General features: G+C 44.9%; 1 long non-coding RNA gene and 4 other non-coding genes across 6 annotated transcripts in view; 4 read left to right on the forward strand and 1 right to left on the reverse strand.

Annotated features, from left to right (window-relative positions):
- The window catches only part of LOC128635452 (uncharacterized), a 40,761-nt gene that overhangs the window by 4,341 nt on the left and 10,285 nt on the right, over positions 1-26,135 (reverse strand). The window contains exons 2-3 of one of the 2 annotated variants that reach the window (XR_008398427.1): positions 24,964-25,158; positions 24,598-24,730 (exon numbers count right to left, since the gene is read on the reverse strand). The exons of the other annotated variant lie outside the window; for it this stretch is intronic. This is a non-coding gene — a long non-coding RNA (uncharacterized LOC128635452). Of the gene's footprint in view, positions 1-24,597; positions 24,731-24,963; positions 25,159-26,135 lie in introns of those variants that run through there. 2 annotated transcript variants of the gene reach the window in all.
- On the forward strand, positions 972-1,163 carry LOC124629263 (U2 spliceosomal RNA). Its single transcript, XR_006984204.1, has one exon. It is a non-coding gene; the product is annotated as a U2 spliceosomal RNA (small nuclear RNA).
- LOC124629258 (U2 spliceosomal RNA) lies at positions 11,583-11,778 on the forward strand. Its single transcript, XR_006984201.1, has one exon. It is a non-coding gene; the product is annotated as a U2 spliceosomal RNA (small nuclear RNA).
- Positions 18,059-18,173, forward strand: LOC124629270 (U5 spliceosomal RNA). The gene has a single exon (XR_006984210.1). It is a non-coding gene; the product is annotated as a U5 spliceosomal RNA (small nuclear RNA).
- On the forward strand, positions 24,547-24,735 carry LOC124629261 (U2 spliceosomal RNA). Its single transcript, XR_006984203.2, has one exon. It is a non-coding gene; the product is annotated as a U2 spliceosomal RNA (small nuclear RNA).

Consider the following 26,135-nt stretch of genomic DNA (forward strand, 5'->3'; position numbering starts at 1 on the left):
GGGTGGAGGATGGAGAAACTGGACGGACTTGATAGGGAACATCAGACAAAGACTGGGCTTTTGGGGACTAAGACAGCTGACTCTCGAAGGTAAAATTTCAATTTTTAAAGCAGTGATTTTACCTTTTTATATTACTTGTGTGTTCTGTTTTTATTCCCCCCAGGAACTTTCTGGAGAGGGCGGTTTTTTATTTTGTCTGGGGGTCCAAGTGGGAGATGGTGAAGAGGGAGGTCGTGAAGAAGAGACCAGAGAATGGCAGGAAAGGCCTCCCAGACCCCCACCTGTTTTTAGGCAGCTGTTTTACCGCCCTCCACATCGGATATGCCGTGACTCCATCCAGAGAAAGCAAGACAGCGGCCATGACCCGGTTCTGGATGGGGTCCTACCTATGAAGCCTAAAGATTTTACCAGTAGACCTAAAAACACCAGTGTCTTTTAGAAGGAGCAGATGTCTCCATTTTAACTAACCACAAGGCTCTTCTTTCTCTTGTTCAGCATCGGGAACCAGTAAGTCCCAGGCCCTACTCTACGTGAGACCAAACAAGTTTGGAGGAAAGCCACCCACCCTGCTCTTCAGAACAGGCACAAGGACTTGTCATGGATGGTGGCCCATGAGATTCTCCCACTGACCTTGGCCGTTCAAAGATGCACCCTCACCGACAAAAGCTACGGGAGCAGCAAGCCGGAGGGTAGAGGATCTCCGCTGGGCACAGGAAGTGATGGGCCTTGGCCATGGCTGGAGAGCAGTGTGATGGGCACCTTTGGTAGGGACTCACGCCCGGTCTTGAAAAAGAGAGGACACTTAGTAATTTAGTAGTGTTTGATTTGTTTGTTTTATTTATTTTTAACAACCAAAATGATTGACAAAATGCACACATTTTTTTCTTTTAACAATTTAAAAAAAAGAAATTTGTGTTTTATCCAAGTTTATTTATAAAGGTCACAAATGTTGTTGTCTATGGACTGAAGAAATTTTTTTTTTTTAAATCTGTGGATGTGAAGAAAAAAATGACAAAATCTGTTCTTATCAGTTTAATACCTGATACATCCTCCATTCAAGGACTTTATATTAAATGGACTTTTAGAGCCAGGAGCTGGAAGAGGGGCTTGCTCCGTCCACTCCACACATCGTTCCTGGTATTGCATATCTAAATGTGCCCCTTTTCAAAAAGGTCAAATAAAAGGAGGAAAGAAAGAAATATTCACGTTAAACGATTGTACAACATGGAACAGGGATCAATAGTAAAAGGTTTCAGATGTACTTAATAGGCAAAGACAGGGGCCCTAATAGATTTTTTAATACAAAGTTTAGAAGAAGGTTTAGAAGAAGGAGGGAAAAAAAGGATTTTGTCACAGCTGGCTTTGTGGATTTTACCTTCACTGCTTTTTCCGACTGTGCTTCATTTTTTGATCAGTGCACCCAAAAGTCAGAGGACGAAGCATTGCGGGACTGTGTGTGGTGCCGCTTTTTGCAGTAAAGGAGGTTCCCATCGTAGTGCATCTGTACAACCCTTTCGTAGCTGATGAGGACATCAGAGTATTCCTGGCGCGGTACTGCATTACAGTTTCAGAAGGAGAGAAGATTAGAGGACGCTTTGGGATCTGGAATGGTAAGCATAGGTTTCTGGCAAAGCTCTGGGTGGATCCGGCGGTACCAGGGGGACTGCTACACCCTCCGGGAAGCTTTTCCATCGGCCCTCACCGCAGTTATCTCCATTACCCGGCCAGCCCCTCTACTGCCGAAGATGTGGAGCACTAGGCCTTACAAAGGAGGTCTGCAGGGCAGAGGATCATAATGTAACAGTGTGGAGTCCCAAAAGTCTGCAGTCTGTGTGGAAGTGGGGAACACTTGTACCGCCACTGCCCGGCAAGAAATAGCACTTTCGCCAGCCTCTTTACAGAAGATTCCCAGGCGGGGAAGGTAATGCTAAGAGGGGAGCAGGAGGAGAGGGAGGCTGGACACAGAAAGGCGGAGCCAGTCGGCTAAGGTGGAACAGAGGGCGAGCGAGCAGAAGAGGTGTCAGCAAAGCTTGTTAAGAATGCACAGATGGAGGTGGATGGCGACAGTAAGGTTTTGGGTAAGGGTGTGGCACTCCCACTTGGAGAAGAGGTGCTGACAACCGAGGGGTCGGCAGGAGGAGAGGGGGGTAGGAGAGTCTGAGACCAAGGGATAGGAGGACAGGAGAATGGGGCAGAAGGAGGAAGCCTGGAAGTTCGGCAGAAGGAGCAGGAGTGGCACGACAATAAGGGAGATGAAAAGGAGGTGAAGGAGAAGAGCTCAAGAGCTCAACAGGTGAAGCAACAGATGTGTCTAAGTGGGCGAAAGGGGCGGGAAAATGACCCTACCCCGAGGAGGGGAAGGAACCCTGATGCTCAGTAGAGACTGATGCAAAGGGAGAGAAACTCCAGAGGGGGTCAGGGGAGGCACAACCATACCCAGGGTGGGATGAGGAAGAGTTTAGCAAGACAGCTAGCGTCCCAAAGCGTCCCAAGGACGAAGCGTCCCAAAGAAACAGGGACGACTGTGGAGCCTTTTGGATTTTAAGGATTCGGCTTCTAGGGTAATGGACTTGAAAGGGTTACTGTAAAATTAGTGATCGAGATGATAGATCCAGGAATGAGTTTGGGATGCCAAAATGGGGATTTTAACTGTAGCCTCTCTAAATGTGAGGGGCATTAGACAGCCTCGGAAAAGGGCGGCAGTGTATTTAAGCTTAAAGGCTGTACATTTTGATTTGATCTTTTTACAGGAGTGCCACCTGTGTTCAGAGGGGGAGGAGAAGGAGTTTTCAAAAGGGGTGGGAGATGGGGTAGGAATTCTATTTAAAACGTTCGGCTGGGTGGTAGATTAGATTATTTCAGTGGTCCCGAGAAGGGTGTTGTTCATGGATGGGAAGTGGAGGGGGAGAAATTCAGGGCTATAGGGGTATATGCTCCCTGCAGAAGAGAGATATAAAGGGGTTTTAGCATATGTTGGAGCCTCTACTCTGCACTAATAGGTTGCTATTAGTGGGGGGAGACTTTAATGTGGATTTAGAGGCGGGGGGGGGGTGGCCCAGACGATGATAGGAGCAGGCTTGGTTGACATGTACAGGGTGGTTGAGCCACAGGCTCCGGGTCACACCAGGAGGACTTCGAGGGGCGACGCCTCGTGGCTCGACTTCCTGTTCATAGGGGATGTGGCGATGGTGCAGTCATTCCTGCAGGAGTCCTTGTGGGCCTCCGATCACTGCCTGATTGTTGGATGCATCCAAACAGAATGGAGGAATTGAGGAAGAGGTACATGGAGAATGAATGGAGGCATCCTGCAAGACCAAACCTTTGTAGAGGTCTTCTGCCAACTGTATGTAGGATGGAGGTGCTTAATGATGCTGTTCGACATGCAGATGGAGTGGTGGGAGGCTATAAAGAAGCTGAAGAAGTTGTCATACTATTTCCATGATGGGGACAGAGGAAGGCAAAACAGAAGAGGGAAGGGGCCAGGCAGTGGTCCAGGCAGTTGCAAAGGGCAACTGGGGGTGGCCAGGGCCTTCTGTGGAGATGTCATCAAAAGAAGGGAGTCGAGTGAGGACCTTGCAGCGGGTTTTTAGACGCTATTACCGGCCGGCTGCTGGAGGAGAGCACAGCCGAGTTGGAGGGACAAGTTTGTCTGGAGGAGGTAGAAAGCGGCTACAAAAACTACAGCCCACATCCAGCTCTAGACCAATCCTACATTTTGGACTGTGAATTTTTTCTAAGTACAATTGCGTCCATGTCATGTGTAACATGAAAAAAAGATAAAAAATAAATAAACTACAGCATAAAATTAAGATGCCAAGAAATTAAGGAACATCTCCCTGCCTGACCAGGGGGCTTTCTGTTCGCAGACACTTGAAACACGTGCACAAAAAGCCGCCTCATCATGCAGGTACCGAATTGAGTTCTCTTTAGCGGTTTCTTATGCTTGGACAGTCAAATAAATACAAACACATCATGCGGGTCTGGCAGAGTATTCATGCAAACACTGTCAGTTATGTCTTAAGTAAATGTAAACAGTTGGGGGGGGATCGGAGGTGTGTCAATACAGTATATTGGATCTGTGCTTTAGGTTACAAGAACAGAGCTGTGTTCAGAAATGAGTTTGTAAAACTCAAAAAATAAAAAGCACCTTTTTGAGTTTTCCCAAGCCAGCCTCCCATCTCCTCATTTCAGGTCCATGTCACATGATAATTGGCCATACACTCTTCCTGTTTGCACTAGCTATCAAAGCTATTATAGTTTTGGAGGCCTGGTCCAACTTCATGTATAGCCCAGGTTTCTTTTCATTTGTGCACATTTTTTTTTTTTTTTGTCTTTTAATTTATATATTCATTTTCATGTGATTCATTTACTGATTTGCTTCTCTTTAAATCCAGTTTTAGACTGTGATATTACAAAGGTCTTTCCAGATTATTACTTACCACACTGTATGAGAGAACCTCAGTAAAATTGCCTGAATTCTATAATATAATATGTTCACCACATTAGGTTTAAATCATTTAAAAACAGATTCGCAATTGAATAACATTACTCTGTTCCAATTCACATCCTTCAAAGCATTGGCATGTTTTGTTTACTCTCACAATCCCCCAAACACACACACACCCAAAGTCTCCATAAAACAAATGAGACAGCAGTGTATCCTACAATAACCAAAAATCTAGGCGAAGTAATTCAACGAAAATATTTTCAATAAAAATCTGAATACAAAAGCGCTGGAAGGCCGAGTGCAAAAAATAAAAATAAAAGAAGAGTGAAAAAGATGCCGCTGTGTAGGTGATGCAGTTCACCCCGATATCAAGAGTTTAACATAGTCTCCTGCTTCCTTGGCTGAAATAAAGTCCTTCTGAACACCGTTATATATAATGCGAAGCCGATCTGGGTGAAGTATTGCATAACGAGCACCCTCAATACCACGAAGTTGACGCCGAACCTCGTTAAACATGGCCTGGGCTGTCTTGGCTATGTAGTCAGGGAAAATGGAGATGATCAAATCCCTCACTTTAATCTGATGGATTTCTCTCGCACGGCGTAAAATGCCAACACAGTCACTGTGATAGTGGAATCTGCACACAATAGCTTGTGGTCGTTCACCAGGCTTGGGCTTCGGCTGAAGGGTCCAGTGGGACCGGTCCAAAACCTTCTCCAGACCAATCGCCTCCTTTAACAAGGCCGCTATAGCAGCAATTGTATATGTGTCCAATGCCCTCTAGAACTCCCACTATCCTAACGTTATCGCGCCGTGACCTCGACTCCAAATCCTCACATTTATTCTGTAATTGAGTCACGGTCGCAGTGAGAGACTCGATAGTAGTCTTCATATGAACTATGTCATCGGTGCAACCGGAGAGAGCGTGCTCCATTTCCCCAACAGTACCTTTCAGTGTTGATATGGTAGCCTCAGTAGCAACTTTATCACTAGCCAGCTGTGTTTTCACAGCCTGCAGGTCAAGCTGGATAGTAGACAGCACACCCCAGAGATTCTCCTGGAGCTCCTTTTATAAAATATCAGCAATGTCCTTCCTCAATAAATCCAGGGTCACCGCTCGGCAATGCGGATTCAGGGGAAGAAAGGGACTCGCTCGGGGCACGCACACTAGGCCTCAATCGTGTCTGAATGCTACCACGGGTGTTCGTGTTCATTCCAGACATTTTAACATGCCACAAAGTTAAAAGTAAGCGGAAACAAGGAAACAGAGTAGAATAAGTCAAGATCTATTGTATGACCGAAAAGCGCAAATAAATTACAATTTTAATCGAAATCAGCAGGAGCCTCCAACTTCACGTCCTACTCCATCAAACTCCGAATTCGAATCCACTGGCTTTTTTTTTTTTTTTTATATAAACCATTTACTAAAGATTTCTGTGGTGAGTTATATTGCTAAGTTCAACTTTTTTGTGGGCTTTGCTGTTGCAAAGCTGTATGTGTTTTATGCTTTAACATTAGCAATGGAATGGGTTTTGCTTTTGCATGTCAGGCTTCAGGAGAACTCTGCTGTGGGAGTTTTTTTGGAGTGGAGTCTGGTTGCTCAACTCTCTGTAGCTAATCCTTTTACAACTCCCTGCACAAGGTCCTCAAACATGTATTAACACCTACCATCCTGTAGTCAAAGCTGTGCCATGAGGTGTTCTTCAGACTAGACGACACACTAGATTATTGCTTCTTAGCCAAAATGATAAGACTATTGTTCAAGTAATGGAGACTATATTCTTTTCAGGATCGGCCAGTGAGGCTGCATAATACAGTGCATTTTGTTTTGCAAAATGATGATTCCATCAGGAGTTGTTACATTGGATTATTTGGGGAAGGATGTGCTGCTGGGTATGGTTTCAACACCAATTTCAACCATACAATGCTTACAGGATATTTTTTTTTCCCCTCTGGGTTCCTTGATTTAACCTTCTAGCTTAAAAGATTGCTCCACCATTTTTTTCAAGGTATGGTAATTCATATTAACCATTATGTTGAAGAAAGACATTGTACTGTTTTGGCAAGTTACTGTTTGGAAATTAAAAATCTGTGCTAGAAATGTCTTCATTCTTTTGGTATGTGGAATGGTAAAAGAAGATTTGTTATTAAATTAAAAAATGCCCCACTGATGACTTGATCTACCTATCAAGGAGTTTTACCAAAAGGACCTAACCGAGTCCTTTTATAATTTCCTGGGCATATTGAAGAAGGTGTGGTGCAAATTGGCACATTAAGGGAGATTGCAAAGCCTCATAGTGCCGACTCTGTGGATCATCAAACCAACAGACAGGAGTGTGCCCTGTCCCCAAGGCTTGCAGTTTGTGAGGAAGCAGAGGGCACCTCTTTAGAGACTGCTCTTTGAGACAGAATTGCCAGTTTATTCAAGGATGGAGAGACACTGGGGAGCTCCTACATCAAAACACCATCCTTCAGTTCTATCAGCAAAGGAGAACAGACCTCCCACTGATGAAGTACAGGTGCCTGGTATCTCAGACACACCAGAGACAGCAGATAGACCTACTACTCAAACAGCAACAATATCAAGAACAGAAGAAGGGCCTACAGGTAAGCCTGCTTCACAGTTCAGGATCTCCAAGGTGGGCCTCCACTTGGAAGGTTGTGCCGAGCATGAGAACTTAAATGAGGCTTCTTTACAGGACAAGGATGTAACCAGACTGCCATGCTTGCACAGTCCCATAATAACCTCAGAGCGATGGCCTCAGAAATCTGCATGCCTGCAGTTCAAGGGCCTGACAGTGCAGCAAATGCTAAGGATATCAGGCAGATTGTTTGGCAGAGGAAAATAAATTCCCTCAACCTGAATTACCATCCACAATCCTGTTTGGGAGTCAGGGGGTATGTCAACGGGAATGGAGACTATTTAACCGTTAATGACAGCAGATATGCAATCTACTGTAGACAGGTCAGACAGTCCTTTTCCAGGAGAGGTGGAAACTGCAGAGTAGGCAGCAGTAGCTCAAAAATGCCCACTGGACATTCACCGGACTATGGAGTGAAAAAGCCAATAAGACAAGTCCAAATAACACCAGGCACACACAGCATTGCCTTCCACTGTCATCAATACAGTAATGTGGAAAAAAATAAATACACCCAATAGAAGTTTTTTTTTTTTTTTCAAACATTTCAAACATTTGATCCTCTTTGAAACAATACCTATTAATGAAGTTGATGCACTCTACTACAAAATGTCAGTTTTGTGTGTCATTTGATAACGTTCACAATTTAAGTTAAAAAAAACAAACAAACAAAAAAAAAAACGATCAGTCATATGGAAAAAGTAAGTACATACATACATACATACATATCACACATTCAAATACATAAAATTTAAATCAAGTGTTCAAGATTGGGTGCCAGTGATCAGAACCTGTTTAGGGAGTGCAGATGGAACCTTATTTGTGGAGTCTTATTTATACCCATCTTATATATAGTGTCTGGTGTTCCCTTTATTACTGAGGTGTGTGGTGTCTTCATGGCAAGATCTAAAGTGTTCTGCAAGGTGTTCAGGGTGAGGGATTTTTCTTTTTTTTTTAAAAAAATATATCATATCCCTGTAAGGAAAATAATTTACAAATGGGGCAGATTTCAAAACAACTGCCAATTTGTGCAGAATTGCCCATCTGATGCAAAAAGAATTCTCCAGAAACCCCCAAAATTTTATCACAGGCTCTGCTAGTAAGTCTCACAACTGTTGGTGTCAAAGTGCATATTTCTACAATCAGAAAGATTGTACAACTTTGACCTGCATGGGAGGCACACCAGGAAAAAGCCTTTGCTGTCTAAAAAAGAACAAAGCAAGATTACAGTTTGCCTATGAGCATATAGGCAAAGACCAGGTCTTTTAGAATAAGGTGCTCTGGACAGATGAATCCAAGATGTTTGGTGGTGACCAAAGGCAGCTTTTCAGGAGAAGCACTTCATCCCAACTGTGAAGCACAATGGTGGAAATGCTATGGTTTGGGGTTGCTATGCTGCATGCAAGAAAACCTTCAAACATCTTTCAACTGAAATAATCTTGCAGGAATTTTGTATAATTGGCCAACAGTCTCTGACATCAGCTTGATGGAATTTTTTTTGCCACTCTTCCATGCAATAAGTTATTTCTGCTAAAGGGAGCGATATTAATTTCTGAGGCCAAGGGTGTACTTACTTTTTCCACAGAAGAATATCATATCTATTGATATTTCTGATGAATAAATGATTTAAAAAAGCTATTTTTTCATTGTGGTTTTGAAGTATATCAACTTCATTAATAGGCACTGTTTCAAAAATGATCAAATGTTTGCTGGCAATGTTTTGACATATTTGGACAAAATTTCCATAGGTTGTACTTATTTTTTCACATGACTGTAAATGCTGATGGTCTGGAGAACATTCAGGGGTAAAAGACTGTCATCTCTCCATACCTGTTGGTAGGGTGGGATGAGGAATTTAGGAAAGCAACATTGGGAACAATAGAGCAAAATAAGTCAAAAATGGAGTTAAAAGACAAATGACTTGTGTTGAACCTGTGTAACAAATAAATCAGTGTATGTGTATGAATATTTATGTACATGTGTGCATACACATCCATAACTACAGTGGTGCTTGAAATAATTTTATATATATATATATATATATATATATATATATATATATATATATTTGCATAAATATGAGCTAAAGCATCATCAAATTTTCACACAAGTCCTAAAAGTAGACAAAGAACAAATGAGACAAAAATATTAAACTTGGTCATTTATTTATTGAGGAAAATGATCCAATATTACATATGTGACTGGCAAAAGTATGCAAACATCTTGGGTTAGCAGTTAATTTGAAGGTGAAATTAGAGATTAGAGTCAGGTGTTTTCAATCAATGGAATGACAATCAGGTGTGAGTGAGCACCCTGTTTTATGTAAAGAAAAGGCATCTATTGGAATCTAATGTGTGGGAGGGATGTTTGTGGAAGTGCATGCACAAAGGATCATGGCATGAACAAAGGGTATTTCTGAGGACCTCAGAAAAAGTTTGCTGATGCTCATCAGGCTGGATAAGTTACAAAACCATCTCTAAAGATTTTGGACTACACCAATCCACAGTCAGACATTATGTACAAATAGAAGAAAGTCAAGGCCATTGTTACCCTCTCTAGGAGTGGGGGCCAACAAAGATCACTCCAAGAGAAAGAATTGTAATAGTCTGCAAGGTCACAAAGGAACCCAGGAAAACATCTAAGCAACTAAAGGCCTCTCTGACACTGGCTAATGTTACTGTTCATAAGATAAGAAACTTTATTAATTGCACATTGGGGAAATTCCCTCATTACAGCAGCTCAGTTACACAAAAAAAAGTTATAGGAATGATTACGCATTAAATAGGAATAGAACTGAAAAAAATGTCACACACACACACACACAATGAATAAAACAATAATGTTAATAGGGACACTGGACACCTCAATATATGTACAGATTAATACAAATATTAATGCACAGTTAACATTAGAGGGTGAGCAACAAAATAATAAATGAATAAATGTTCGTATTGCAGAATTATTGTGAATGTATCGGTTGATGATGCAAAACAGCTAATAGTGCTACATTGTTGTTTTTTGAATTAAACAGTCTGACAGCTGTAGGGATGAAGGACCTGCGGTAGACCAGGACAGAGCTAGCCCTCTTAACCAGTTTGTTAAGACATTTTCTCTGTGCTACCAACTCCCCAGGAAACTACTGCATAGAAGATAGATGTTACCACAGTGTCATAGAAAGATTTTAGCAGGGTCCTGCACACACCAAAAGACCTCAGTCTCTTCAGCAGGTGGAGACAACTTTGGCCCTTTTTATACAGGACATCTGTGTTTATGGATCAGTCAAGTTTATTGTTGATGTGAACACCCAGGAATGTATATATCTCCACCCTGTCAACACCCTGGATTCTCACCGGCATAGACTGGGGTGGCCTCCTGCGGAGGTCGACTACCATCTCCTTCGTCTTGCTGGCATTGAGGCAGAGATGGTTTAATTCACACCTGTTGACAAAGTCAGCAATGACCTCCCGGGATTACTGATTGTTCTCCTCCGATACTCGTCCAACAATGACTAGCATAGAACGTCTGCATGTGGTAGCTGCTAGTGTTATGCCTGAAGTCCGCTCTATATAGGATGAAGAGAAAGGGAGCAAGCACTGTACGCTGTGGTGTTCCTGTGCTGCTAACCACCACATCAGACATACAGTCCTGGAGCCTTACATACTCTAGTTTGTCAGTGAGATAGTTGATCAATGCAGCCAGATGGCAGTTAACTCCAGCTCCCAAAAGCTTCCCCCTAAGTAGTGATTGCTGAATTGTATTGAAAGCACTGGGGGAGAAAAAAAAAACCCTGATTCTCACAATGCTCCCAGTTTTCTCCAGGTGATCTGTGCATCAGATAAATAATGGCACCTTTAACCCCAATGCCTGGTCGGTAAGGGAACTGTAGAGTTCCGGAAGGGCAGCTGGTGCTCCAAGAAAGCGGTGGAAAAATGTTGAAGGAGGGAAAACTGCTGGTACAGAGGATAGCAGAGCAGAAAGAGCGCAGAAGAGAAGAAGAGGAAAGCAAGGGAGAAGGAACAGTGGGAGGTCTCCAGAAGGAGCAAAATGAACAGGAGTCTCCGATGGAGGAGGGATCGAGGGGGAAGGAGGAGTGGATGCAGGAGGACAATGGGGAAGGGGAAGAAGAGTTGGGAGGTGTGGGGGATGAGAACGGCCATTGAAGCAGTAAAAGTGCTGGAGTAGGCAACAGTGACGGGGAAATGGTCCTTCCCCGAAGAGGAGTTGGAGCTGAGGAGAACCCGACTCTTAGCGGAGGCAGATGCAAAGGCAGGAGAGGTTTCCACCAGTAGCAGTGCTGGTGTATACTTTACGACGATGGGATGAGGAAGGTTTCAGAATGACAGTGGGGATGGGGAAGAGAGCCAAGGGGAGAGGGAAGCTGCCTCCCTTCCCTCAAGCAGGGGTGATTGTTCAGCCTCCGGATGCCATGGATTAGTATTTCCAGGGCAATGGGCATGGCAATTTAGTGAGTGTGATGATGAATTGATGATTGGTTAATGTTTTTTTAAAAATGAGTTTCGTAATAAAATAAAATAAAAAATCTGTTCTCATCAGTTTAATACCTGATACGTCCTCCATTCGAGGACTTTATATTAAATGGATTTTTAGAGCAAGGAGCTGGGAGAGGGGCTTGCTCCATCTGCTCCACATCCAATCTGGAATTGCAGTACCTCCAGGAATGGTGCACCTTTTCAAAAGGGTCATAAAAGAAGAAGGAAATAAATAAATAAATAAATAAATAAATAAATAAATAAATATACATACAAGTTGAGCAATTGTACAAAATGGAACAGGGGTCAATCGTAAAGGTTTCAGATGTACTTAATGAATAAAAAAGGGATTGGACTTAACAGGTTTTAGTACAAACTACAGCCCACATCCAGCCCTAGACCGATCCTTCATCTACAGCCATCAAGGCTAAGCAGGTCTATGGGGCCGGGGCAAGCCAACGTACCCTAGCCAGAGTTCTAGGCCTCTGATGGAGTTTCAGAGGCCTGGGCTGTCTTCACGGATAGCTCAGGTTTCTCTTCGTTCAGGCATAAATCTTTTGCCTTTTACTAAAGATTTCCATAGAGAGGAACGTGCAGGGTAGAGGTGAGAAAAGCCCTGGCATGAAGTCAAGGAAGCCCCATCCAGATCCAGGGGAACATCCAGAGTTACTGGGGCAGAGAAAGAGGGTGGAAAAACTCTCCCAAGCTCCCAAGTAGGCTCCACAGAACCATGTAGAGAAGACCAGTAGGAAAAGGTAGAAAGCCAGCTGGGACAGAACTTGGACCAGGAGAAGGGTCGGGGGAAAGAAGGCAAAAGTTGGGAGCAACAGAGAGTGACGACAGGAAAGGAGAAGGTGGTAATGAAACAGAGGGAAGGGAGGGGAGGGGGGGGAGCTCCCCCGGTGGCAGTTGGAGGGAGGGCCCAGCATATCTGGCCTGGAGCGGTCCCCAATGAGGGGTCGTGGGAAAAGATTGGGGGTCAGGGGGACCCTGCTGAGCAGAAGGTTTGGGCAAATAGCACTGTAGACGGACCAACAGACACTTCAGAGTGGGCAAAAGTTCTAGGGAAGTGGCCTTTTCCCTAGCAAGGTCATGGATGCAGAGCCGGGGAGAAGGACCCGCTTCCAAGGGACAAAGCATTACAACAACCGAGAGGGTACGGGGGATCCCGAGTCTTCAATGGAAATGGAGGAGCAGGAGTATTCCCCACTAGCAGGAGGCCCTCTGTCACCTCCTGCCCCCTTCCCTGGATGGGACGAGGTGGGCCTCAGAACGACTACAGGGATGAAGTTGGCAGGCAGAGGGAGGGGACCCCCTTGCAAAGGACAGAATGTAAATCTGTTTTCAGTTCTTGTTACTTAAAATTGGACAGTACTGTTGTTTATAAGTATGAAGAAGGGTGTGTTTTTAAAAATAAAATTAAATATAAATATAAAGAACATGAAGAGCTGCACTTTAAATGTGAGGGGGCTGAAGAACCCCACAAAGAGGATAGGGTTGTTTTTGTCCCTAAGGTATGTGGCCTTCAACATTGTTTTTGCAAGAATGTCACCTGAAAGATAGAGAGGATGTGGTTACTTTCAAAAAAGACTGGGAAAAAGGCTTTCAGATTGGGGCACAAGTTATGTGAAAGAAGATGGGGTAGCAATTTTGTTTAAACGGTGGGATGCTATAATAAAGAGATCCAGGCCGACTCAGAGGAGTTGCAGAACCTAGGCTCAAAGCTGGCATCAGGGAAGTCCACGGAGTGGAATCAGTTTGTGGAGACGAAAGCCCAGATTCGTGTTTTTTTTAAGAGGCAGGCCAAAGCCTTTGCTATGATGGCAGGGGCGCGTGAGATGGTAGAGAGGGAGGGCCCGTGCAGATATTTCTTTCAGGCCGTACGGGCAAGTCAGAAGAAGTCTCGTATTGAAGGATTGCTGCATAGAGGCAGGGTAGTGAAAGCCACCACTGCAATGTTGGAAGCAGCCGCAGATTTTTGACACTTTTTTGCAAGAGGGGCCAGGAAGGGGAAGAGCAAAACAGCGTGCTACAAAACCTCACTACTAAGCTCCCTGATAGAGAGCACAATAGTATGGATGCAGACTTGTCACTCCAAGATATTAAGGAGGCCATGCTTTCATTGAAACGTGGTTCAGTGCCAGGGTTAGATGGGCTGCCAGTGTAGTTTTACTCTACCTTCTGGGAAATAATAGGGCCAGACTTGCTGGTGATATTTCGGGAGCAGGTACTTTTCACCCCTCAATGAGGATGGGGTGCATTTCCCTGCTGTATAAGAAAGGGTGTCAGGAAGATATAGCAAATTGGCACCCTATTACACTCCTAATGGTGGATTATAAAATTCTGGCAAAGGCCATGACATTGATGGTGGGAAAAGTGATGAGTCTCATCATCCACCCAGATCCTAGTGCCGGGCCTCTGGAGCTTTAGTGAATTCAGAGAATTCCAGGGTTATGGCATGTGGATCCTGGTGGGACTGGTCGAGTGCTTGGGGTGGCTACCCAGTATGCCCGGATGGAATAAAGATTTAGGTATTAATTTCTTACATTCAGCAAACGGTGCCAGGTGTGCTGAAGAAGACACAGCAGCGCTTTCCTAATGGGAAACAAGAAGACTGTCAATCAATGGCTGAGCTCATGTCAAAAAAAAATGGACATCTTGTCCAGGCTGATCCATACAGCCAATGTTTTTCCATGCCCACCTGCGGGGAGGGTCCAGGTTAGAAAGATCAGTCTTTCATTTTATCTGGGAGGGGGGCAGAGCTGGTGCAGAGAGCTCTTATGTACCGACCGATAGCAAAAGTGGGAAGGGGGGTTCCTAACCTCCTCTGGAAAATGGTGGCTATGCAGATAGCATTCCATGCATAGTGACTCTGCCCCTGAACAAAGGTTATGACGTTAGTTTTAGGAGTGCTTCTCTGCTAAATGATTTCTGGCAAAGGTTTGATGGTTGTAAGGCCCAGTTCCTCATGTTCACTGTGGAGAAACTTTGACAATTCACTAAAAATAGTGATTGTCAGGATGTTTAATGAAACACTGAGTGGGATTGACATTTGTATTTGGCTGGGTAGATATTGCACTGTTCGTGGACAATCAGTCAAAGTGTTGGAAAGGACGGTATCTGAAATTGCTCCTGGCGGATTCCCATTAAACAATGGGAAGATGCTGGGGCTACCAGGGCCTTAGACATCTGACTTCCATGATTGTGTTGGGAGACAACAGAGGTTACATTCATTATCAAGGAATGCCCAAACTCTGCCACAAGTGTGGGAGAATGGGACATCTAGCCGAAGAATGTCAGGAAGTAACATATATTAAGTGTAGAGAAATTGGTCATGTTTTTGAGGAGTGCACCACTGGCAGATGGTGTAATCTGTGTAAGGAAAAAAACCACCTCTACAGAGATTGCCCTAAAAGTTGCGCCAACAAACTGAAAGGTAACAAGTTGGCCGCCCCACCAACTGAGCAAACAAAGCAAGCAATGGAGAAAGAGGCAGGACCTGTGGTTTTGGCAGAAAAGTCAAATTTCCCGACAGCCTCAGGGTTTCAGCAGGAAAGTGGAAGTGGGGTGGAGTCAGACAACCAGAGGGAGGAAGCTACCCCCTCCCCAGAAAAGAAAGGCCAGGAAATGGAGGAAAAGTAAGACGGGACACCTTCCACCATGCAGGTAGTATCCGAAAAAAGTTTAGAATCTGGAGAGAGTGGGACAGACTGTCCACTCCCAAATGCTCAGGTGCAGAATAGACCTGCAGGATCTCCTTTCGTAACAGGAGAAAAAGCTGAGGGCAGAGCAACGGCGAGATAGTTCTTCCTCGGAAGATCTGAACCGTTTGTGGTCCTCAGAGCCCCCAAATGAGGTTTCATCTTGCACTTCCAGCTAAGAACATTGTCACCAAAGTTGCTGCGAGAGAATGCCTCTGTGGCCCATGAGGCAGCAGGCACTTGTCCTTCCGAACTTAGGCCCAATGGGATAAAGGAAGAGCAACTGTCACAAGAAATAATCTGTCTTTAATAGGTTTTCAAATTTGTCTAATTTTTTTAAATACTGTTGCATACCGTTTTAACCATACTGCCCATAACCCTCACAATCTCAACACTCAATGTGAGAAGTGTGAGGTCCACCCTGAGAGCATAGAGTGTTTTATCCCTTTTAAAATCTTAAGTTTGATGTGTTTTTATTGCAAGAGCGTGCTCTGCCCTTTTTATGTAGTTACAGGAATTGGGAAGGCCTGTGGACCCCAGGACCCTCTGTGTGGAGTGGCTCCAATTTTAACAAATCTGATGGTGTTGCTATTTTAATAAATAATCCAAATATCTTGGTAAAGGGCAGCACAGTGGTGAGGGATGGGTGGGAACTTTTAGCCAATCTGACCTTTTTAGATAGAGATTTTATCCTTTTGTGTATGGTTTTATGGAAAAAAATGAAAAGCTATGAACTTTTAGAAGACCTGCAATTCCACATGCTAAGTCGGGTTGCCCTAATTGTGGCAGGGGATTTTAATTGTATTTCAACCGTGAATGATTGGAAAAAGGGTAGCAGGGGAGTGTACAGTAGATAAAACATTGGTTTTACTTCAGAGTTTAGTTAAGGATTTTAAATTAGTCAACTGTTTTAAAGCGAGGAGGGCTTCACCTGGTTCAGTGGTGATGGCACCAGAGCCTCTCAGATTGAGTATGTTTTTACACGGGACTGCCCACCGACCGATGCTACGCTGTCCCTCCTCTTCTTTTCTTACCACATGATGCTGTCTTGCACCCTTTCACTGTCCACTGGTGTGACTGTAGAAGAAGGGCTGTGGAGGCTGAACTGCTCTGTTTTAGAATAAAAAGAAGTAGGTAGAAAGTATAGGGAGCAGTTCAGTCAATGGCAGACCCTCCAGGACTTATGATTCACGAATACAGTGGTGGGAGATGGTGAAAGAACAAACGCAACAAATTAAGAAGGTAGGGAAAGAAAATAAGAACAGGGAAAAAAGACGCATGATGGGACTGCAAAAAAGACTGCAGAGATATTTTAACCTTGTTAAATGTGGGATGGATTTTATAGATGAAATCAAAGTAGTAAAAGCAGAAATGCGTGTTTTATCTGACATACAAAGCAGGGGGGTCATTTTAAGAGAGAGAGAGAGATTGAGGAAGGGGAAAAAGTATACAAAGTATTTTAAAAAAAAGATTTTATCAAGGGGAAGGGCAATTACCTCAATAAAAGATGGAGGGAGGGATCTCAAAACAACAAATGAGATTTTAGGTGGGGTGGAAGAATTTTATGGTAATTTATCCAGTGAAAAATACATACACAAAGATACCTTGTAGGAAGTTTTAGCCTTTTTAGACAACAAGGTCAACACCAAAGCCATGCTTTTATGCCAGGATTTTATGGTTTTAAAAGGGGGAAGTCCCCAGGAATGGATGGACTCCCCCTAGAATTTTATCTGACTTTCTGGGACATTTTAGCACATGACTTACTGTTTTTAAAGAATTTGAGACCTTGGATAGACTTCCAGACAGCTTCAGAACAGGGATAGTGTCATTTCTGCACAAAAATGGTGACAGGACTGTCACCAAAAAACTGGAGACCCCTCACGCTTTTAAACTTTGATTGTAAGCTTTTTAGCAAGATTTTAGCTGCACATATGTTGACCGTTTTAGAGGACGTGATCGATCCAGATCAAGCATGTGCTGTGCTTGGGAGGAAGATCACAGACAGCCTAGTGCTGATTAGAGAGGTCATCTGTTACGCGAGAGACAGAAATAAATCTACTGGTAGTCCTAAATCTAGATTTCGAAAAAGCAATTGACTGAGTCTCGCACCAGTTCCTGTTTCAGGTATTGGGAAAAAAATTGGGTTTTCTAATAGGCTGATAGCCTGGGTGGGACTGCTGTATAATGGCTTAGTCAGGAAAATGTTGGTTAATGGGCATGTGTCCCAAGCGGTAAATATCAGCAGTTGCGTTCGTGGGGTAACGTGGACACAGGTGGATTGGGATTGGTTTTTAAAACTGACCTATGGATTTTAGGTGTTATATTTGACAAAGAGGGTTTAGTACAGGGAAAATGGGCTGACTTGATGGGGAAAGTCAGTCAAAGACTGGACTTTTGGGGACCAAGACAGCTGACTATCAAAGGTAAAAATTTTAATATGTAAAGCAGGAATTTTTCCTTTAATATTACTTGTGTGTTCTGTTTTTAGTTCCCCTAGAAAATTTCTTTTAGACCTGGAGAGGGCAGTTTTGGAGCTGGAAGGAGCTGGAAGAGGGGCTTGCTCTGTCTGCTCCACGTATCGAACTGGTATTGCAGTACCTTGAGGAACGGTGCACTTTTTCAAAAGGGTCAAATAAAAGACCAAGGAAATAAGTAAAACCAATCCTACATCTGTAGCTATCAAAGCTATGCAGGTGTAAGGGGCCGGCGCAAGCCAACCTACCCTAGACTGGATTTCTAGGCCTCCGATGGAGTTTCGGTGGCCTGGACTGACTTCATCTATAGTTCGGGTTTCTCTTCATTTACGCGTAAATCTTTTGCCTTTTACTAAAGATTTCCGTGGAGCGGAACGTTGACGAGTCCAGCTTATTCTTGTTGGCTTTACTGTGGCAAAGCTGTATCTGCTTAACAGTTTAATATAAGAGAGGGAAGGGGTTTGGCTTTGAGATGCAAGGTCAGTTGGGGGTGGAGTCTAGCTGCTCAATCCTCTCTATACAAGGTCCTCAAGTGCATGGTAACGCATGTCGTCCAGGAGTGGAGGCTTTGCCAGCTAGTGCTCGTTAGGCCTGAGGCCATAACAGGTTATCGCTTCTCTGCCTTTTGGCTAAGATCAAGTGTGATGCTGAGAGACAACGATCATCAGCCAGCCCAAGTGGTGCAGCTTTGCAACACAGTACGAGTGGAATTAGTGCACAATGCAATGGTTGAAGTGGCGCAACGTTTTGGAAGAGAGTGGGTCATCCTAAAGATTCTCAGGGACCTGTGTGGTGTGGATCTGTCTTCAGTGTTTTGCCTCCAGGATTTCTCTGCGTTGGGCTTTGTGGATATTACCTTAGCATCTTTGAGGCAGTGCACGGACCTATTCGAGAAGTGTAGCAGCAATCCTGGAAGAGGCACCTATAGTCATTCATATGTATAATCCGTTTATCGTTGAGGAGGATGTCAGGGCTTTTTTCAGGCGATATTGCTCTAGTATGTCAGCAGCTGAAAAGTTGAGAGACCGTTTTGGTATTTGGACTGGCAGGCGAAGATTTATGGTACGGCTAAAGGTGGATCCGGCAGCTCCTGGGGGCCTTCGTCATCCTCCAGGCAGTTTTGACTTAGGGTCACATAAGGGGTTTTTGCACTATCCTGGGCAGCCCATCTATTGTCGGCGATGTCAGGCCCCGGGCCACACGAACAAAGTGTGTACAGGTTTGAGGTGCCGATCCTGCAGTGGCGAAGGGCATGTGGCTACTGAGTGCAAAGCCCTGAAAACCTGCAGCTTGTGCAGGTGTGAGGCCCACCTGTACCACAACTGTCCAAACCAGAAAGGGGCTTTTGCCAACCTTTTCACAGAAGAACTGGAACAGATGGGTCAAGAGGGAGGTCCCACAGAGGAGGAGCAGCTACTAAAGCAGGCTAGGGACAGTGAAGAGGAGGACAGCAGCATCAGTACAGAGCAGGAGGAGGCTGACGACAGCAGTATACAAGAGTCTGCTGAAATGAATCTGGATGTAGCGGAGGAGGATTTGGAGAAACAGATCTGCCCCCAAGTAGAAGACGGCACCTGGGAGGAGAAAGTAGAGAATAATCAGCCCTGGGAAACGCAGCTAGGTGGCCAAGACGCAGTATGGGAGGAAAAGATGGAAGATGGGGAACAGCAGCCCAAAAAGGGAAGATGCAGGACCCCAAGCGGTGGAATGGACACAGAAAGGAAGCAAGAGAGAAAGAGGAGCAGAAAAGAGACTGGTAAGGACACAGCGGAGGAGCAGGAAGAGCCAGGGAGATGGAATCCTCACAAGCAGAAAGCCTCTATGCATCACGGGTGGAATGGGACATGGCCCCATTAGCGGAGTTTTAGGATAGCTACATTGAACGTGAGGGGTTGTAGGCAGGCAGAAAAGCAGACAGCAGTCTTCAGGTCGCTGGAGGCAGTGCCCTTTGAGGTCTTGTTCATGCAGGAGTGCCATCTGCACTCAGCAGCTGATGTGGCTTTGTTTTCTGGAAGGTGGAGGGCAGGACCTTCAGTATGGGGCATTGGAAAAGGTTTGGCAGATGGGGTGGGTATCTTGTTCAAGTCATGGGAGTTTGAATTGGGATCTGAAGAGGCAGTGGTGCCTGGAAGGGTGTTAAGTGTAGATGGGACCTGGAGGGGCATAGTGTTTAGGGTTATCTGTGTATATGCTTTAACTAGGGTGGGGGAGAGGGCAGGTTTCTTCAAGATACTGGAGCCCCTCTTGTATACTAATAAGACCTGTTACATGGGGTGACCGACGTTAACCTCGAGAGGTTGATGATGGAAAAGATTTCGGGGGTCGGGCTATGTGGAGGAATAGTAGGGGGAATGCCTCTCAGCTGGACTACATCCTGGTACCCAGAAGGGTGAAGGTGACCCGCTACCAGGTACAGACTTTTTGGGCATCTTACCACTGTTTGGTGAGGGCAGAAATAGAAGTGAGGGCGGGGGCAAGAGGCCCAGGGTTTTGGAAGTTGAATGTAACTTATTTGTAGGATCCGTCCTTCTTAAGCACTATACAAATGCTCTATTTGGGGTGGCAGTCTCTGAAAGTGCTCTATAGCACCGAAGTAGAGTGGTGGGAGGACACAAAGGGCAAAGTGGCCAAGTTCTGCCAGTGGTGGAGCCGCAAGGCGGCAAAGGAGAAAAGACAGAAGATAGCTCAGTGGTCAAGGACCTTGCCAGCCTCCTGGGCTAAGCAAGCTAGTGGAGTGTTGCAAGACCATTTTTACACTGAAGCCAGAAGTTACAGTGTGCAGGCAGGGCGGCAGCATTTGCTGCAGGATGAGAGGCCAACACTGTTCTTTTTTGATAGAGTTAGGGTCCGGCAACATAGGTCCCATATAGAAGGCCTGAGGGAGGGAGAACTTTTGAGCACCTCCAGGGGAGGGATGTTAGAGAGGGTGGCGGCCTACTACAAAGACCTTTTCCAGCTAAGGAGAATGGGTGAGGTGGAGGCTGAGGACTTTTTGAAGGCCGTCGACTGGAGGGTATCTCAGGAGGACCTGAAGGACCTCGAAGCTGAGCTGACTCAGGAGGAGGTGGAGGAGGCTATGCGCTCACTCAAGGGTGGGGAAGGTCTCCCCATTGAGTGTACAAAGCGATTTGGCCACAGGCCAGTAAAGACATCATGGCAGTGTATGAAGAGGTAATCAAGAAGGAGTTACTGCCTCAGTCTGCCAGGACAGGGTACATCACGCTCTTACTTAAGAAGGGAGAGAGAGCAGAACTAGCAAACTGGCGACCAATCACTCTTCTCTGTAGTGATTATAAAATCTTGGCTAAGGTGCTGACTCGGAGCCTAAAGAAGGTGATTGGCACAGTAGTGCACACGGACCAGATGTGGGGTGTGCCTGGACGATCAAGTAGCATGAATCTTGTGCTGATAAGGGATGCGATAGCGTGGACACAAACATAGGCTGCCCGTAGCCCTACTGGGGTTAGATCAGGAAAAGGCGTTTGACAGGGTAAACCATAGTTTTTTGTTTGCAGACAGTATCAGAGAAAAGTTTAGTATCTGGGGGGAGTGAGACAGACAGTCCATTCCCAAATGCTCAGGTGCAGAAAAGACCTGTGGGAACCCAGGCCTACTGGGATAAAGGAAGAACAAGTGAGGGTCCATACTGCTCATGATCCTCACAATCTCAGCAATCAATGTGAGAAGTGCGAGGTCCACCCTGAGAGCACAGAGTGTATTATCCCTTTTAAAATCTTTTAAGTCAGATGTGTTTTTATTGCAAGAGTGTGCTTTGCCCTTCTTATGCAATTACAGGAAATGGGAAGACCTGTGGACCCTGGGACCCTCCGTGTGGAGTGGTTCCAATTTTAATAAATGTGAAGGTGTCGCTATTTTAATATATAATCCCAACATCTTGGCAAATGGTAGCACAGTGGTGAGGGATGGGCGGGCACTTTTAGCCAATCTGACCTTTTTAGATAGGGATTTTACTATCCTTAATGTGTATGGTTTTACGGACAAAAATGAAAAGGTATGAACTTTTAGAAGACCTGCAGTCCAACATGCTAGGGAGGGTTCCTCTAATTGTAGCAGGGGATTTTCATTGTATTTTAACACTGAAAGATAGGAAAAGGGTAGCGGGGGAGTGTACAGTAGATAAAACACCGGTTTTACTTAAGGGTTTAGTTAAGGATTTTAAACTAGTCAACTGTTTTAACGCATTGCATCAAAGAGAGGAACCTGGTTCATAGATGATGGCCTCTCGGATCGATTATGTTTTTATACGGGATTGTCCGCCGACCGATGCAACACTGTCCCCCCTCTTCTTTTCTGACCACATGATGGTGTATTGCACCCTTTCACTGACCAATGGTGTGACTGTATGAGGAGGGCTGTGGAGGCTGAACTGCTCTGTTTTAGAAGACAAAGAAGTATTTAGAGAGTATAGTTAGCAGTTCAGCCAATAGCAGACCCTCCAGGACTTTTATGATTCATGAGCACAGTGATGGGAGATGGTGTAAGAACAGACGAGACAATTTAATAAAGTAGGAAAAAGAAAATAAGAACAGGGAAAAAAGATGCATGATGGGACTGCAAAAAAGACTGCAGAGATATTTTAACCTGTTTAACTGTGGGACAGATTTTAGAGATGAAATCAAAGAAGTAAAGGCAGAAATGTGTGTTTTATCAGACCTACAAAGCAAGGGGGGGTCATTCTAAGAAGCAGAGAGGGAGAGATTGAGGAAGGGGAAAAAACGTAGGAGGTGGGGTGGAAGAATTTTATGGTAATTTATACACTGAAATATACATACACAAAGATACCATGGAGGAAGTTTTAGCCTTTTTAGACAACAAGGTCAACAGTGAAGCTGTGCTTTTATCCCAGGATTTTACTGTTTTAGAAATGCAAAATTCTTTAAAAATGTTTTAAAAAGGGGAAGTCCCCAGGAATGGATGGACTCCCCCTAGAATTTTATCTGACTTTCTGGGACATTTTAGCACATGACTTACTCACTGTTTTTAAAGAATTCGAGACCTTGGACAGACTTCCAGACAGCTTCAGAACAGGGATAGTGTCACTACTACACAAAAAAGGTGACAGGACAGACCTCAAAAACTGGAGACCCATCACACTTTTAAACTTAAAATCAAAGCTCTTTAGCAAGATTTTAGATGCATGTATTTTGACCGTTTTAGAGGACGTGATCCACCCGGATCACGCATGTGCTGCTGAGTCTCGCACCAGGTCCTGATTCAGGTACTGGGAAAAATGGGGTTTCCGAATAAGTTCATAGCCTGGGTGGGACTGCTGTATAATGGCCTGGTCAGCAAAATGTTGGTTAATGGGCATGTGTTGGAAGCGGTAAATATCCGCAGTGGCGTCAGTCATCTCCCCTTTTCTATGTGGCCTGTATTGAGCCACTGGCACAGATCTTGAGAAGGGATAAATGGATCAAAGGACTGGAAGTGCCTGGGACTGGTGGACTCACAGCAACTTGTGTTTTACATATGGACGACGTAACCCTTTAAGCCACCGAAGTTTTATCTAAACGAAGAGCAATGGACTTCGCTGACTGGTACAGTCAGGCCTCCGGCGCAAAGCTCAACAGGAGCAAGTCCAAGGCCCAGCTCTTCGGGTCATGGGGTAACATGGACACAGGTGGACTGGAATTGGTTTTTAAAACTGACCTACAGATTTTAGGTGTTAAATTTGACAAAGAGGGTGGAGGACGGGGAAACTGGACTGACTTGATAGGGAAAGTCAGACAAAGACTGGGCTTTTGGGGACTTAAAAAAAAAAAAAAACCACAGCTGACTCTCGAAGGTAAAATTTCAATTTTTAAAGCAGTGATTTTACCTCTTATATTACTTGTGTGTTCTGTTTTTAGTCCCCGTAAGGAACTTTCTTTTAGACTTGGAGACGGCGGTTTTTTACTTTGTCTGGGGGTCCAAGTGGGAGAGGGTGAAGAGGGAGGTCGTGAAAAAGAGACCAGAGAATGGAGGGAAAGGCCTCCCAGACCCCCACCTGTTTTTAGACAGCCGTTTTACCGCCTTCCACTTCGGATAAGCCGTGACTCCATCCAGAGAAAGCAAGACAGCAGCCATGACCCAATTCTGGATGGGGTCCTACCTATGAAGCCTAAAGATTTTACCAGTAGACCTAAAAACACCAGTGTCTTTTAGAAGGAGCAGATGTCTCCATTTTAACTAACCACAAGGCTCTTCTTTCTCTTGTTCAGCATCGGGAACCAGTAAGTCCAGTCCCAGGCCCTACTCTACGTGAGGCCAGACAAGTTTGGAGGAAAGCCACCCACCCTGCTCTTCAGAACAGGCACAAGGACTTGTCATGGATGGTGGCCCATGAGATTCTCCCACCGACCCTGGCTGTTCATAGATGCACCCTCACCGACAAAGGCTACGGGAGCAGCGAGCCGGAGGCTAGAGGATCGCTGCTGGGCACAGGGAGTGATGGGCCTTGGCCGTGGCTGGAGAGCAGCGTGATGGGCACCTTTTGGTAGGGACTCATGCCTGGTCTTGAAAAAGAGGAGAGGACACTTAGTAATTTAGTGGTTTTTGATTTGTTTGTTTTATATATTTATTTTTTAACAACTGAAATGATTTTATGGACACTAACATTCATGGATTTTATGACAACATACACACTTTTTTCTTTTAACAATTTAAAAAAAAAAAAAGAAGTGTGTGTGTTTTATCTAAGTTTATTTATAAATCACAAATGTTGTCTATGGACTGAAGGAAAAAAAAAAAAAGTAAAATCTGTTTAAATTGTGGATTTGAAGAAAAAAAGTGACAATTGTTTTGAAAGAAAAAAAAAAAAAAAAAAAAAAAAACACACTGTTCTTATCAGTTTAATACCTGATACGTCCTCCATTCGAGGACTTTATATTAAATGGATTTTTAGAGCCAGGAACTGGAAGAGGGGCTTGCTCCGTCCGCTCCATGCATCGACCTGGTACTGCAGTACCTAAAGGTGCCCCTTTTCAAAAGGGTCAAATAAAAGGAGGAAATAAATAAATAAATAAATAAATAAATAAATAAATAAATAAATAAATATTCACGTTAAACAACTGTACAAAATGGATCAATCGTAAAAGGTTTCAGATGTACTTGATAGGAAAAGGAAGGGGACCTAATAGATTTAATACAAAGTAGGGTTAGAAGAAGGAGGAAAAAAAAGGATTTTGGCTCAGCTGGCTTTGTGGATATTACCTTCATGGCTTTTTTCCGACTGTGCTGCATTTTTTGATCAGTGCACCCAAAAGTCAGAGGACGAAGCATTGCGGGGACTGTGTGTGGTGCCACTTTTTGCAGTGGAGGGGGTTCCCATCGTAGTGCATCTGTACAACCCTTTCGTAGCTGATGAGGACATCAGAGTATTCCTGGCGTGGTACTGCATTACAGTTTCTGAAGGAGAGAAGGTTAGAGGATGGTTTGGGATCTGGAATGGTAAGCATAGGTTTCTGGCAAATCTCTGGGTGGATCCGGCAGTACCAGGGGGGACTGCTACACCCTCCGGGAAGCTTTTCCATCGGCCCTCACCGCAGTTCTCCATTACCCGGGCCAGCCCCTCTACTGCCGAAGATGTGGAGCGCTAGGCCATAAAAAGGAAGTCTGCACTGGGCAGCGATGCCAGACCTGCGGTGCAGAGGATCATAATGTAACAGTGTGGAGTCCCAAAAGTCTGCAGTCTGTGTGGAAGTGGGGAACACTTGTACCGCCACTGCCCGGCAAGAAATAGCACTTTCGCCAGCCTCTTTACAGAAGATTCCCAGGCGGGGAAGGTAATGCTAAGAGGGGAGCAGGAGGAGAAGGAGGCTGGACACAGAAGCGGAGCCAGTCGGCTAAGGTGGAACAGAGGGCGAGCGAGCAGAAGAGGTGTCGGCAAAGGTGGATGGCGACAGTAAGGTTTTGGGAGAGGACGTGGCACTCCCACTTGGAAAAGAGGTGCTGACAACCGAGGGGTCGGCAGGAGGACAGGAGGGGAGGGGGTAGGAGAGTTTGAGACCAAGGGATAGGAGGACATGAGAACGGGGCAGAAGAAGGAGGAAGCCTGGAAAGTTGGCAGAAGGAGCAGTTTTCAGGGAAGGAGTGGCACGACAATAAGGGAGATGAAAACGAGGTGAAGGAGTGGGGGAAGAGCTCAACAGGCGAAGCAACAGATATGTCGGAGCAGGCGAAAGGGGGCGGGAAAATGACCCTACCCCGAAGAGAAGTCGTCGTCAGAGGAGGGGAAGGAACCCCGATGCTCAGTAGAGACAAATGCAAAGGGAGAGAAACTCAAGACTGGGTCAGGGGAGGCAAACCATACCCAGGGTGGGATGAGGAAGAGTTTAGCAAGACAGCTGGGATGGAGAAGCGAATTAAGGGGAGGGGGCGAAGCT

This window comes from Ictalurus punctatus, chromosome 19 (genome assembly GCF_001660625.3).
Source record: "Ictalurus punctatus breed USDA103 chromosome 19, Coco_2.0, whole genome shotgun sequence".
NCBI lineage: Eukaryota > Metazoa > Chordata > Actinopteri > Siluriformes > Ictaluridae > Ictalurus > Ictalurus punctatus.